The sequence below is a fragment of the Balaenoptera borealis genome (genome assembly GCF_965194805.1).
Source record: "Balaenoptera borealis genome assembly, chromosome: 5".
In the NCBI taxonomy this organism is placed as follows: Eukaryota; Metazoa; Chordata; class Mammalia; order Artiodactyla; family Balaenopteridae; genus Balaenoptera; species Balaenoptera borealis.
Window position 1 is genome coordinate 124,023,555 of NC_138862.1, and position 16,525 is coordinate 124,040,079.

Genomic DNA, 16,525 nt, shown 5'->3' on the forward strand with positions numbered 1-16,525 from the left:
CAAAAGAAAATAAAACTCATAAAGTTGAAGATATACACATTGTGTGTGTGTGTGTGTGTGTGTGTGTGTGTGTGTGTGTGTCTGTGTGTGATGTGGCCAGGGTAAAAAAACAGACCCATCATTGCAAGGCTACAACTCCAAGCTCTGCCATGCACACAGCCAAGTATCTTCATATTCAGAACGATATGAATTCGCCCAAGCAAGGGGTATTTCAGCAGGCAGCACCCACCCACATCCTGTGACCCGCTCCTCTCCTCTGATACTTCCAAGTACAAGTAGCTTCCACAGATCATACTGATTCAAGATCAGAGCTTTAAAATTCCAGCACATAAGGGAGTATTTCCCCAAATGGATTTAATGCTCTCTAGAAAGAAAAAAGATGATTTTAGGTTGGACAAAACCCCCAGTATGTATATGTGACAAACAAAAAAATGAACACATAGGACTTCCCCAGTGGTCCAGTGGTTAAGACTCTGTGCTTCCACTACAGGAGCCATGGGTTCAATCCTAGGGGAAGTTCTGCATGCCGCACAGGCGGCCAAAAAAAAAAAAAAAAAAGAATTAGCACATCAACCCTGTATTTCACAGTAATTATTAGCATAAATTTGGGCTTTAAAAAGTGAGTTGATTTAGAGAATAGCCAGGAAACATGCAGAGAAGGTAAATCATGAAGGTGGTATCAATGAATAAAGTTTAGGAAAAACTGGTTGAGTGGAAGCGCCATGCAAAAGTGAAGAGAGGAGCATCCCAACCAGTGGGACTTGACGACTCCACTGCTAAGCACGCAGCAAGAGCTGGCAGACGCAAGTTTCAACACCAAGGGCTTAACCTTTTTTTCTTCACAATCTGGAAACACTAAGATCTATCCTAAGCCAGTGATTTATTTTGTGAACATCTAGAATTATTTTTCTCAAATGTCTATATTCAAAGATCTAACATCATAAGTGGTCACCATCAAGATTATATACTAGAATATATTGTTAACGTCACACATTTATATTTGAACATTTAAAAAGTGATCAAAGGGGACTTCCCTGGCAGTCCAGTGGTTAAGACTCCGCGCTTCCAATGCAGAGGGCACGGGTTGGATCCCTGGTCGGGGAACTAAGATCCCACAGGCCGCGCAGCACAGCCAAAAAAAAAAAACCTGATCAAAGAATATTCAATAAATCCCCAGTTACAGCAATAGTAAAGAACACTTAATTCCCCAAAGTTGAATTAACATCAGCTTTATTTTCCAGTCTTAACACAAAACCTGCTTATTAATATTTGTCCTAGCAGAAGGGCTAGAGCAGGGGTTCCTAACCTGGACTCTATGGACCCTTCACCCTCACTCATCCCCAGAAGGATTAACTTCAGAGCTTCTATGACTTCTGGAATAATACATTTCTGAACATACCCATTTTTCTTCTGCGGAGTGGCTCTACAACGTTCTTGTGATGCTCAAAAGACCCTGTGACCCCGAAACAGATTGTGGCAAAAGCTAGATAACTTTCATTTGCTACCTGCGGGCCAGGAAACTGCCTCCCCTTTTTTTAAGCAAAGGGGAAACAGTTAAAGCAATTTCATTTTAATTTAGACCAGCATTCCCCGTCCTCCCCCTGCCCCAATTACCAGGAGGCCAAAATAGGGAGCGAAAGGACAGAAGGAAGAAAGGAGCACAGGATGTCACCTCCAGACAGCGTCACTTCCCTATCACACAGAGCGATCCTGTTGCAGAAATACAAAGGAAGACCAATCTCAAAGAAGTGATCAGTTTACTACAGAGGTAGATGAAATACGTGCAAAGCCCAAAGGATGGTTTAACGAGATACAGGAGAAAAACCATTCTTTCAGATCTGGGTATTTGTAGGAACTAATGGATAAAATCCTCCACGCAGCAGACCAGCGTACAAATATATAAATGTGATAATGAGTTGGGGATGTGTTCCACCCAATAAAGCCTCACTTACAGAGCAGGCAGATGGAGGCCACAGTAGTTTGTCAACTGACGCAGTAGATATTAAACTGGAGAAGTTTAAAACAGAAATGCCAAGAGTTTAATTATTTAGCGGTGTTTCAAAGTCATCTGAAAATATGCTTACCATTTTCAAATTTGATTTTAAATTTTCAGGAAAAATAATATAAAGCGGATTTATCAAAACGGTTACAAAGCAAATGAACATATAGCAAACACGAACAAAAGTGTAAAAACTTCCTATAAAGAGTTGGATTGGGACTTCCCTGGCAGTCCAGCGGTTAAGACTCCACCTTCCAATGCAGGGGATGCGGGTTCCATCCCTGGTCAGGGAGCTAAGATCCCACATGTCTCGGGGCCAAAAAAAAAACAAAAACAAAAACCACAACATAAAACAGAAGCAATATTGCAGCAAATTCAACAAAGGCTTTAAAAATGGTCCACATCAAAAAAATCTCAAAAAAAAAAAGTTAGGTTCATAAAATAGATGCACAGATTAACAGCCATGTCCCAAACCTGATGCCATGTACTAGTGTCCATTAAGTCAATTTTGAATGTAGGTAGTGTACCGATAAGTGATTTTCAGCACTGAAGCCAATTTCCCCTGCTTGATAAGATCCTCTCGCCAAGAACAAACTTAACATTTAAAAACTAAAATTAATCTCACTTATAAAAACCACATATGAAAGACCACTCACAAGGATGGCAGTACTTTATTAACTTAACCGCCTTTCTCCTACACTAAGAAAAAAAATACCTGAAAATAAAAACAGAAGTTGTAAATTGCTGTTCTTATATATCGGTATCTTGCAGTTATTTACTCAGATGCATTCCTGACAATGACAGGGATGAAACGAATTGAGCTACCCTAGCTGAGTAATAGGTAGTGCAGATGGGACCTGTTCAGTGTGCCATGTCTGCCACAGCGCTAGTTAATGTAAGCAGGGAACAGGTAAGTCATTAGGCTTCATCAAGGCCTGGACATCCACACCTGTTCAACACACTTCTGCAAACTTCCTAGTTACCTGAGGGTACCTAGACAATAGAAAGACTATGCCTTATCCTCAGAGAATTCTGATGAGAAACAACTTCCCCTTGGTAAATAAATTAACAACCTGTTTATAGTTTTAAAAAACTTAAAGCAGAGGCAGGTATAATTTTAAAAAAATCAATTATATGGACAAGTACAAATTTAAAGTCCTTTGTATATTCAAATTTTTATAAGGAGTTATTTATTGAGGTATAATTCACATTTCATTCACCTATGAGTGGAACTGCTTGGTCATGTGGTAACTCTGTTTAGTATTTTGAGTTAAGTACCAAACTGTTTTCCAAAGCATCTATAACATTCTACATTCCCACCAGCAGGATTCCAATTTCTCCACATTCTCATTAATACTTCCTAGTGGGTTTAATTTGCATTTCCCTAATGACTAATGATGTTGAGCATTTTTTCATGAGCTTATTGGTCATTTGTATCTTCTTTAGAGAACTGTCTATTCAGATCCTTGGCCCATTTTTATATTGGGTTGTCTTTTTATTGAGTTCTAAGAGTTCTTTATATATTATAGACACGAGCCTCTCGTCAGATACATGATGTACAATTATTTTCTCCCATTCTGTGGGTTGTCTTTTCACTTTCATGACAGTGTCCTTTATTATTATTTTTTCAGTAAAACATTCCTATTTTAATCTCAGCAAATGTTCTCATTTGGCACCCGACTGGCATCAAACCAAAGCCCTTAGGCCGACAGGCATGGGCTGAGACCATCTGCAAACTTCCCATGTGTAGGTCTCAATGGCTATGTGCATCAGAGCACCTGTTCCTCTCCCTAGTCCCTTAGAGTGGCCTAAGGTCTCAGGTGCGCTAACAGTGCTGGGCATGAGGTGGTGGAAAAGTCGTGACACTGCAGTCTGCTGGGATAGGAAACCAAGCAGTGCCTTGAAAGCAAGTTCTTTTCTCAGGCGACAGATACCCAGATAGGGTCCTAATCATGCTTATTCAACATACTCCTGGTCTGCCTGGGCTGGAATGAAGAAAGAGCCATCCTCCCCAGTGCCACTGGGGAGGAGACACAATCTGGTTCACACTTTTTAGAGCTCAAGCATCTAAGGAAGTCTTGTCTGGGGGGATGGGGCAGCAAGCTCTCAGGTCAGCACTGCTGGCCAGGGGAAATCCCGAGTCCAGCTTTGCAGCCTTTGCACAGTGGGTACTTTCCCAGGATCCATGAAAATACTCAGAGCCCATCAGGACATTTTACTTATGTGCAGTTTCCAACTGTCAGAGGAGTTCAGGACTGTCTGGCCTTCTCAGGACCTCAATTCAAGATTAGCTATTCAAAGCATAAGAGGGAATACGTTTTAAGAATCAAGGCTGCTCTTTTCAGCCCTGCTGAGGGAACAATTTCAAACATGACTGATAGAGAGAAAGCTGGGCACTCAGCAGGGCACAAGGTGGCTTTCAGCCCAAGACTTCTCTGGTGCAGCGGAAGTGGGACCTCAGCGTGGGGTCCCGCCTTCTAGCTTATCTCCTGCGAGGCTAGTTGACCCGGCAGGCAGGGATCATGCGCAGCTGCAGGAGAATGAAGACTGGAGACGTGATCAGGCCGAACCGGAGCTCCGAGTCTGCTCCACCAGCTTCTGGCACAACATCTCCAAGACGAACTTCAGGCGAAGAACCGTGAGGACCCAGAAAAGGCGGAGCACGGCCAGCCGCTTCTCTCCGTCCTGGGAAGAGGCGCACGGAGACGACAGTGGTGAAGCAGGTGCTGAGCCGGTCAGCGGCGAAGAAGGGCACGAACACGTTCCACCAGGAGAGGCCGGGAGCCAGGCCGTCCACACGCAGGGCCAGCAGCACGGAGAACACCGACAGGGCCAACAGGTGCACGAAGACCTCGAAGGGAGCGAAGCCCAGCCACTGCACCAGCTCCCCAAGCGCGGGCCAGGGCCTGGGCGACGGTCCCACCTGCCCGGCTGCGCCGCCACTCCCCACAGGCCTCGCCGGCGCGGCCAGCGAGAGGCAGAAAGCGGCCCCGTCTGCCCCGGCTCTCGGCCCCAGCCCGGGACCCAGCACTGGCCACCAGCCGACGCCCGCCTTGCTCGGACGCCATGCCCCGCCGGGCGCCGACAGTGTCCTTTAAAGCAGAAAAGTTCTTAATCTCAAGGAAGTCCAATTTACCTATTGTTCTCCTTGGTTGCTTGACTTTTGGTATCATATCTAAAACACCATTACCTAATCCAAAGTCATGAAGACTTGCAATTATATTTTCTTCTAAGAATTTTTAGTTTTAGCTCTTTAAGTCTCGGTCTTTGATCCACTGTGTGTTAATTTTTGTACATGCTATGAAGAAGGGAACACTGGGGCTTGGGATAAAAACTGGGCAAGGTCTTGGATGGGTTGGTAAAAATCTAAAGGAGTGGAGAGAATCTCCATACCTGACCAGCTCTTGGATACCTACGCCTCGTCCCTGAATGCTATGACAGGGAAGTCTAAATACAAAGAGGAGGTGCAGAGAACCAATAATTACAAAATATTGAGAAGAAAAACTAATCCAATAAAGTATCAAACGCAACAAAGAAAGTAATGCCTGAAAAAACTGGGTTATAACAGGGTACAGAACAAGGGGGGGAAGCATGAGTATAATTAAAATACAGAGTATAAGGTAAGAGAATAATTTTTCAAAATGTGATTTCATATTCTGATTGTTAAAATTTTAAAACTTAGTAGATAAGCTGAACTGGAGAAGAGTCAAATAATAATAATAAAAAAAATGCAGACACCTAACAAAAAAGCAAACCAAAGACTGGGAAAAATATTTTGCATAATATGAAACCAATAAAGTACTTATTTGCATCTAGAATATATAAAGAACTCTTACAACGAAACAAATTTCTAAAACATGGACAAAAGTTTTGAACAGAAACTTCATCAAAGATGTAATGAGAATTGCAAAACAATACAGCTCATGAAAACATATTCAACATCACTAGTTATCCAGGACGGGCAAATCAAAACCACTACATGCTCACCAGAATGCTAGAAATTCTAAAGACTGACCCTACCAAGTGATGAGCTAGAAGCGGAGCAACTGACACTCTAATACACTGCTGGTGGGAATGTGCCAAAACAAAAACCGATTTTGGAAAACAATTTTTTGAAAAGTTAGTAGCATATACCTATGATAGGATCCAGCCAATCCATTCCTAGATATTTAACCAAGAAAAACGAAAGCACACGTTCGCAGAAGAAAAAGTATATGAATATTCGTAAATGCTTTATTTGTAATCATTAAAAACTCCAAACAACCCAAAAGCACATCTACAGATGAATTAATAAATAAATTCTGGCATATAATACAATGGTATACTATTCATGAACTACTTCTCAAAATAACTGTGCTGAATGAAAGAACTCAGCACTCCTGACCCCAAAGAGAACACGCTACATGATTCCATGCATTTAAAGTTTCAGAAAATACAAACTAATCTAAACTGTCAAAAAGCAGATCTATTTTTGCCTGGATACTGGGGAGGTAGGGAAAGAAAAGAATTACAAATGAGAAAGAGGAGATCTGGGGAGTGATGAATATTTTCATTATCTTGATTAGAGTGATAGTTCCATGGGTACAATATGTGTATATGCATATAGGTGAATATACACCAAAACTCAAGTTATACATTTTAATTTTAAATACGTGCAGTTTACCATATGTCACAATTATACCTCAATAAAGCTATTTAAAAAACAAAAATTTGGAAGAAGGCCTAACCTAGAGAACTAGCCAAGCCAAAGAAAAATTCAGTGAGCTAAAAGATCAAACCAAGGTGTTTTACAATACTGGGCAAAAAGAGAGAGAGAGTATGGAGATTGTTGAGACACGGGAGACAGAACCAGAATATCAACAAATCTAACAAGAATTCCACCAGAAAAGGGGATGGGGAGGAATGCCCAAAGAAATAACACATTTTGTGTCTAGATTGGAAAAAATTGAAAAATACTAGAAAACACCCTATACCTAGACAGAAATAGGTAAAATTTCAGAATACTAAAAATAAAGTGAAAATTTCTTAAAGCTTCTAAAAAGATAAAACGGGTTTTACCTAGAGCAGAGAAATATGACTGACAGATATCTCATCAGCCAAAAATAAAACAGTATATTCCAAACTGAGGAGGCTTTAAGTTTTAGCTACACTGTTTTCATTTCCTTCTTTTTGGAAGAAAAACTTATATATTATCTAACCTGAAAAAAAAGGACAAAGTTCACAGACTAAATTCTAGAAAAAGCTAATATAATTGTACATTTTTCATTTTTTAAAGTTTTCTTTAAAAATTTAAGACAAAGAAGAAAAATATATAAAGCAACGGTGAGCAAAGAAACCAGTAAGACTTGCTGGTAACATCTAAGTAAGTGTTGGTTTTAATTTCTTTTCCTTATCAGGTCTGAGGAATAACTTACACACAATAATTTTCATTGATTCCAAGTGCACAATCCCAATGAGTAGACAGCTGCATGTATTGTGAAACCACCACTACACTAATGATACAGAACACTTCTATCACCTCTGAAAGGTTCCTTGTGCCCGTTTGCAATCCGTATATCCTTCAGCCAGCCAATGATCTACTTTTGCCACTACATTAGTCTGTATTTTACATAGTTAAAATTTGATTTTAATTTAATAACAAGTTAAAATCCCAAAAATATTAAGGTAGGAATAATTTAATAGTAGTCTAATAAAAGACATTCTCAAAGTGGGTTAAAGAAAACCTTATAGCACTATAAATAAATGCTATTTATAGACAAAAACCTAAAATTATAACACATACTGGTTGAAAATAAAGTAGACCTTGGCTCACAAAAAGAAATGTAGATGTGGCATTATTACTGTAAGCAAACTATTTAGAATTCAAGTCAAAAGGCATTAACAAAGCAAAGATAATCTCTATTAATAAAAAGTAAACAAAACACATCAAGAAGATACAGCATAAAAGCCATGAACATTTGTGATGCTAAGTGGCTTAAGATATGTAAAGCAAAATTTATCACAATCATCTGTAGAGATTTTAACGTACCTCTTCCAGAATTCCACAGATCAGGTAAACAATAACAAAAAGGATAATATTTTAAAAACACAACTAATAGTTATTTAATATATGTAAAACTTTGTAGTCACCAGAAAATATACTCTTTATAAACCTGGAACATTGCCTCGAAACTGACCATGACTTAAATTTCAAAAAAACCAAACCAAAACAAAATAAAAAAAATCAAGGCCACATTTTTCACAATCAAAGTATGTTAGAGAAGTATAACAAAAATTTAGAAAATGGACTGCTAAATAACCTTTGGATTAAAAAGACAACAAAACCCAAAATATTCAAAATTCAAAACAATCACATAGCAGAACACAAAGGAAAATCCATAGCCTTATATGCATTTACTAAAAAACAAGACAAACCAAAAAAGCCAGGTTTTAAATTCAAGACTAAAATAAATTCAAGGAAAGTAGGAGATTTAAGATACAAGCACAAGTTAATGGAAACAAATGCAAAAATAAGTCATTAATTTTATCAATAAAACCACTTTCCAACTAGTAAGCTCGAAAATAGATGAAATATATGATTTTTAAAGAAAATAAACACATTCAAATCAGAAGTTCTTACAAGAAATACACAGAGCTCTATCCCTAAAAGAGACACTATGTCCAAATGGCTTTAGTTAGTTCTCCCAATTTTCAATAAGTAGATCTTTCTCTACACACAAGCTATCCTTTTTGTATGCTCCGTAAGTTACCTAAATCTTTATAAGGCTAGCACTCTCCAGATACCAAAACTAAACAGACAGTACTCGCACAAATTTCACAAATTTATTTTATTTTAAATGCTTACTATATAGCTTACATGCTATAGAGTGATAATGACACAGGAACAGAGATACAGATTAATAACAAAACACAACAATAATCAAGAAAGGATCCATATAATATCCATGTAACAAAGCTGGCATTTCAAATCAGTGAGAAAATGATGAATTATTCAATATATTTTGGGATAAGTGATCAGGAACAGCCTATAAAAGACTGTTAAATTTGTGATAATATTTATTTAAACAAGTACAATTTTTAAAATAAAATAATTAAGAGACAAAAGACAGCAAAAAGATGAGCAGGTCACTGTAAAGAAATGAAAACTGAGCAAACATAAGTTGCAGTTATCAGAGATACTGCGAATTAAACCAACCAAGACACCAGCGTCCCATCAAACTGGCAAAAATTTTTAAAGAGTGATAATAACCAATGCTCAGAAAGTTGAAGGGAAACAGGTAATTTGATCCCTGCTGGTGGGAGTATACATTGGTACAGCTTTACTGGAGGACAATAAATTAATATAAAAATAAACATATACTATAAACCAGTGATTCCATTTCTCAGTGTCTACCCTGGATAAATAGTTGCACACATGCACTGCACAATGTGCAAGAGAAAAATTGGAAACAATCTAAATATTCATCAGAAAGAAATATATATATATATATCTTGGATATATATCCCTACACTATGGAATATTATGCAATGACTCAAAGGAATGAGATAAATAAATAGGGGTGGGGGAGAGAGGGATAGAGACATGGAAACAGTCAAGACATATTAAGTGAAAAAAAGGAAGTTCTAGAACATACATTCTTCCTATTACTCATGTAAAAGTAGAAAATTAATTATTCCTACATAGTCCATATATACTCATATACATACACACACACACACATATATATACATATACACATATATAAGTGTGTTGAAAAAGGACTGGTAGGAAAACTGATAAGCAATCATTATCTGTGCGAAAGACTGCGATTGGTAGAAGGCACTAAAGAGAAACATGAATATATTCATGTATTCTTTTTTCTCCAACATCCAATTAGGAATATTTACAAATACACAGAAAAGTTAAAAGAAATGTGAGTGAACACGCATAAACCCCACCTAGATTCTACCTAGTAAAGTCTACTATATTTATCTCATCTATTCACCACCTATTTTTTTTTAAGAATTTCAAGTTGCAATGTCAGTACACTTAACCCCTAAACACTTCAACATGCATATTAACTAAAATTGAGGGAAAATTACATTCAGTGAAATATACAAATCTCCAAGGTACCATGACATGGTTGTTGAGAAATCCATTCACCTCTATGATTCAAACAGCTATCAAGATACAGAACGCTGCCATCACCCTATAAAGTTCTCATGCCCCTTCCCAGTCAATCCCCATGACCACCATCCTAGAGGCAAACACCATCGTGGGCTTTTCCCCAGCATAGTTAAGTATTGCTTGATTTAGAATTTCAAAGAAATGAAATTATACAGTAGTATATTCTCTTTGGTAAAGCTTCTTTTCTGCTCAGCCTAATTGTGGGATTCACCCATGTTTTGTGTTATCTGTAGTTTGCTCCTTTTTACTGCTGAGTAGTATTCCACTGTGTGGACATTGGTTTGTTTATCCATTCTACTGCCGGACACCTGGGCTCTTTCCAGTTTGGAGCTACTATGAATATTTTGTGTATTTTTGTGGACATATGTTTTCATTTCTCTTGGGTAAACACCACCTGCTGGGGATCATGGGGAAGTGTATATTTACTTTTACAGGAAATTGTTAGACCTTTATCCAAAGTGGATATACCACATATGTTTTAAAAAGTATGATAGGTAACAGTGGTTACCCAGGGAAGAAGCTGAGGATGACAGTGGACTTACTATTCACATCTGTACTATAAAAACTCAAATAATGAAGTTACTTTTGTTATATGAAAAGAACAAAGCCAAGAGTCCACATTCCATTATAAGACACGTTCAGGTTTCTTGGATTAGCCTACACTGACCACTAACTAACTTCTAAAGCATAGGTCAGCAAATCATGGCTGCTGCCTGTTTTTGTAAATAAAATACTGAAACACAGCTAGGCCACTAGTTTACATATTGCTTATGGCCGCTTTCAAGCTACTAACAGCAGAGCTGAGTAGTTGCAACACATACTGTATTCCCGGCAAAGCCTAAAATATTATCTGGTCCTTTAAAGAAAAAGTTTGCAGCCTCCTGTTCAAAAGCATTTATATAGGCCTTGTTTTTCATTCCAATGCAACATCTGAAACTATCTCGTGCAACTATTCCCTCACAGAGGGAACTAAGACCAAGAGATTTTTAATGACTTACCTAAGCTTAGATGGAGATGTGGAATTCTAATTCAGGTCTATATTCTGAGTCCTAGTCTGATCATCTTCTCAGTATACTGGTAAACTTCTAAGACTTATCAAGCAAAAATACATAGGCCCACAGGCTCACTTTGACTACGATGCCCTATCTGGAAACTTAAATGAATTAGAAATTTAGTGGAACAGAATCATGGTGAGCTGAGGGGAATGATGAACAAGTTTCTCCACAAACAAGACTTTCATGGTGTGGAGCTATACCAATTAACCAAAATACTCTCAACTTTAGCCCAACGACCAGGTGAATCACAAGTGGAAACTGACTAAATGACAATTTATTCATCAAAAAAATAGTAAGTGCTTACTATGTGCTAGATGTTGTAGGGACATAAAATGCACCTGCGATTCCTGCTCTGTGAGAACATCCAGCTAGTAGGAGCAATGTATATAAACAACTCTAATCCAGGATACAAAATTTTTAGGTGTTATAGACGATAAATGTATTATTTTCACCTGGGCAAGTCTGAGAAGGCTTATGGCAGAGAGGGCACTAGATCTATGAAGCAGGGGAGAATTTATGATGCAGAGAATGAAGGGCATGGGAAAGGGAATGAGTAGGGCATTCTAGACCAAGGGGCCTTAGACATACCCATTTGGCTATGACATGTGGTATACGGGGAGCAGGGTGTAAAATGACAGATTATATAAGGTTGGAAATGTAGTTCTAAGCCAATATGTAATATATCCGGAATACCAGGCTGTCTGGAACTGATTTAAACCTTCTGAAAGCAGTGGGGATCCCAACAGCTTTGGGGTACAGGGAGTAGCTTGACCAAAGCTGCAGCCTTAGAAATACTCTGACAGCAGTGAAGTTATACTGGTTTAGGTCACAATGATTCCAACTGATTACCTGGATCTTCCTGGGGCTGCACCAGAAGAGCCCAACTTCCCCAGTCAACAACACTACACTTTTTATAAGCAGCAGATAAAAGTTGGAAAGCCAGTGGTCTCTTTAAACTCAGACCAATTTTGAAAGAAATTTACAAAAGATCTTCATCTGGTGCTTTAAGTTTTTTAATCAGAGAATTTACAAGAAAAGGCACTACCAGATCCTGAAGAAGTAGGGCAGGGTTGGTGGGAATGTTGAGGGCTCTGCAATGTGCAACAGGTGGTCAGCATTATGAAGCTAGGAAAAACAAGCACCCTGGGCTCCCTCTGAATGCCTGCTTTCACAAGATACTGGAGGGTGGGGTGAGGTGGAGGAGTGGTGAGTAGGTCAGAGAAAATTAATTCCTGAATTAACTGTAGCAGTGGTAATGAGGGTGTGGGTCACCAAGAGATTCAAGAGATGTTATGGAAGCACAACTGGCATGGTTTGGCCAGGTTCAGAGCCCAGATGACAGAAATGGTAGTGACAGTCTTCAAAAACTGCAAATACAGAAGCCACTCACAACTTCAGTGGAGGAAGGGGAAAGACCTCTGTTTATCGGCTGATAAACAAGGTACTGGAGTTGTCTAAGCCTCACTCTCAGGTTTATGGGCTATGCAAGAAGCAACTGGAATCTCAGAGAGATGTTAACCAAGAAGTAAAATCTGTCAGTAATCTTTGCAATTGTTTTATGAGATGAAGAAGATGAAGAGAAAACAAGGCCAAAGACAGCACCTGGGAAATCTACATTTAGGAAACAAGAGAACCAGGAAAGGAATGGCTAGAGAAGTATGGAGTAGGGGGTAAGGGCCACTTTTTATGGACCAGATACTGCCAACCGGCCAGAAACCATCAAAAGAAAAGTACCTCATGCTGTGGACAAGGGTCAATTCCTTACCATGGCATCAGCAAAATACCAGGAGGAAGTCATAAGTAAGAGCCAGCTCCACCAATGACTCAGTAACAAAGTTTAAACAGATATGGGGAGGTTGTTAAGTTAGGGAATTCTTTCTAAAAATATTTTTAGTTAAATAGCACCCTGTAGGGAGAGGATGACACTATTAAATAAACCCCCATTAAATCTGAGAGCAGGTAAGTTTAAAAAGAAAAAAAAAAATCTTTATGAAGTTCTCGTAAGAGCCATATAAGAAGCGGAATAGAGCAATAAAGCAGGACACAGGAGGCCTGGATAATTACCCTGGTTCTGTTATCCTAATCAGATGCACGACCCAGGCATGTCAAACTCAGCTGAGTCTCCCCTGAGAAAGTTAAGTGGAAGCTTTTTCTCAACACTGAACTATGAAAACCATCAGTGCTGTAGCAAAAAGGAAAAAAAAAAAAAAAGGAAAATGCCCAAACACTTGGTGAACCATTATGCTATGATACACCAAAACCATCAAAGACATTAAAAACAATGTTGCAGAAGACTAATTACATTTAACTAGACTGGGAACATCTCATAATACTGTTCATTCGTTCAACCAATTTTTATTACATTCCCACTACGTGCCGGGCAACAGGCTAGGTGTTAGGGAATTCAAGACAGGTAAGATGTGAATAAGAAGCTTATGTCTAATAAGCGGGCAACAACAATACTGTTGAAGTCATAAATACTATACTAGAAAAAGGTGTCACAGAATACACTGGAGCACTTGACCCAGTATCAAGGCAAAGAATGGTTCGAAAATGTTTACCAGAGATCAGGCCATCACAGCTGACATCTGAGTAGCCAGGCCAAGCTGAAGGAAGGAGAGGCTCAGAAGCTAGGAAACAGGCCCAAAAGCGGTGGGAGAGAACTATGTGGAAGAGCAGAGATGACAGGAGAGAAGTGTGCCAACCAGACTGCAAAGAGTCTGCACGTCATGCTAAGGAGCCCCGAGGGCAACAGAGTTACACGAAGAGGTGCCCATGAAACATCCAACTGAAGATTTCTGACAGGCATTTGGTAATAAGAATGCAAAAAAGCCTTAGGGACTAGAAATGCAGATTTGGGAGTCTCAAATGGAGATAATAACTAAAGCCACCAGAACATGTAAGTTCTAGCAGGAAGTGTGGACAGTCCCCACAGAGGTGATGGAGAGGGCCAGGGATACCTCCACAGAAAGTGGCAGAGGAATAAAAAACATTCCCCTTAAACGTTAAGTGATAAAACTAGGTATCTAACTGTGTATTTTCAAATTTTATTTATACATTTGAAAAAACTTTATACATAGGAAAATGTTAACAGTGGTTACTCTATATGATTAAAGATGACAGGTTTTACTTCAAAATCAATGTAATCAATGCATAATTAGAATATAATAAATTTATCTTCCAAAGTTAATTTTTTTTTTCTCCTATTACACAATTCCTTTTTTTAAAATGCTAGGTTAGTAGAGGCTTAACCATAATGGAAATGCTGGAAGTCGAAAGAGGGAGGGGAAGGGGAACTGATATCTCCTAAGACTAACCTTCACTTTTTAAAATTATTGTACATGTGATTTTTTTTTCCTGCTCATACACGTGTGCTGCCCATGTACTCTTGGCATATTTCAATAAAAGTGTTTGGAACATAAAAGCGTTAAACGGTCCTTAAGCAAATGCGATGATAAATCACAGTAAAGTTGTTACTAAGGACAGGAGGGTTTTTTAACTTCTTTTAGTACAACTAAATTAATTCTAAACATATAAATTCAAAAGTCAATTTCAAAGAAGTGGAATTACTCCGGGGGTGAGGGGAGGCTGCTCTTTAACACAGTAAAGCACATACTACAGTAATCACAAAGGGATCTGGAACATCACACACACACTTGCCCCCTCCCTCCCTTCCACTAGCGGTCCAGAAGTGCTGCCTCCTGCCGGGGGAAAGCTCGATTAGCCTCAGCTGCTGCCGCTGCCACACCCACCACTGCCCTTCATTTACAGCCTGCACACAGGGTAAGGCAAGTCCTGTTACTTTCCCAACAGTGCAAAGTTTTGTAAAGTTTCTTTAATATGTCACTCCACAGGACAAAGAATACCTTACAAAACTGGGAAAATAAACACACTTGCCTTCTCCCCTACAGTCAGACACCCAAGATGGGATGGAGCCTGATCTCCAAAGCAGAGCATTTACTGAGGCATGACCCAGAATGGGAGCAGGTGACTGAAAAAATAGCACTTCATGGACCTATAATAAAAGAGAAGCACATGAACAAAATGTAGATATTAGTAGTTTTGGTCCAGAATCCTGACCCTGCTTGGAATCAGTAACTTGAGTTTTAGGTCAATGTTAAAATAAAGCATGTATTGACAGATAATCTTAAGATAATGAACTCCAAAGAAGCCCACAAGCAGATGTCATTAAATGACATCACATCATGTTTAAAAAAAAAAAAAAAGCTCTGCCCTTGGACAGTCTGAGGCCAAGGATTCTATCACTAGCTGAGTAAGTGAATTCTGACAGATCAGATCTGTGGGTTCAATTTTCTCACGTATGAAAATGAGGGCACAGGGCTAGATTAGTGGCTTTCAAGCTTTTCTTGATTGTGAGCCACAGTAAGAAATACATTTTACATCAGGGTATCTGAATGTCCAAAATACAAAAAGTTTCACAGAATGACATTTTCCCTTAGAATAAACTTATCAGGCAGAATAAACTTTGATAATTTTTCTATTCTATTTCATTATTTTTAAAAATGTTAACTGCAACACATGGTCCACTGTTTACAATTAAATAACACTAGATGATCTTTGAGCTGCCTTTTACTCTAATTGTACGTAATGCATTTAGGTTTAATATATGCAACACAGCCACAAGGTGCTAAATTTTCTTTGTCCCGTGTTTTCATAAAAGGCAACTACTCATTCCTGATGCATCCTTACTGTCCAGCTTGAGAAAACAGCTCTTAGGAACACTTTGATCACCTACATGGTGTGCATTAGAAAGTTGTGAAAATGGAATGAGGTAAGTACACGTATATAAGCATTTTGAAACTGCCGTAACCAAGTGTAACGTATTAGCCAAATATACAAGAAGCTAATCAAATTCTTCACATAGCTGTTTTAAATAAGGTAATGAGATGAAACATGTATTTTCACTTTAACCCCAAGGTAAACTGCAAAATTGCTTTTTAAACATGTGTTTTTAATATATGTAACGCACTTGGAGAGGAACCTCAGATTACATGAGACAAATATACTAAAGACTTGAATGTAAAAAATAAAATCAGGAAACATCTTAAATGAATGTCTTTATAGAATCCCTGAGGTAGAGAAAGGTTTTCTCTATATGCCAGCAGCCCAGCAAATTTACCTAGGTCAAAAAAAAATGTAATAATTCCCCCCCCCCCGCCATTAATTTCAAAAGCGACTAAAAGAAAAAATTTGCACAAATGAGGTTTAAAAAAAAAGCCTATAACATGCTTTCAGAATATAAAAGGTACATATATTATCCACAACCCAGAAATTCCACCAGTA

The 16,525-nt window shown here is 38.6% G+C and overlaps 1 protein-coding gene and 1 pseudogene across 3 annotated transcripts in view; both read right to left on the reverse strand.

The window, feature by feature from the left end:
• Positions 1-16,525, reverse strand: part of ATP1B3 (ATPase Na+/K+ transporting subunit beta 3) — a 41,826-nt gene that overhangs the window by 22,196 nt on the left and 3,105 nt on the right. The gene's annotated exons all lie outside the window — the stretch shown is intronic.
• Positions 4-12,960, reverse strand: LOC309628994 (transmembrane protein 203 pseudogene; annotated as a pseudogene). Its single transcript has 2 exons — positions 12,956-12,960; positions 4-5,091 (listed from the first exon to the last, which is right to left on the reverse strand). The product of its transcript is annotated as a transmembrane protein 203 pseudogene (transcript).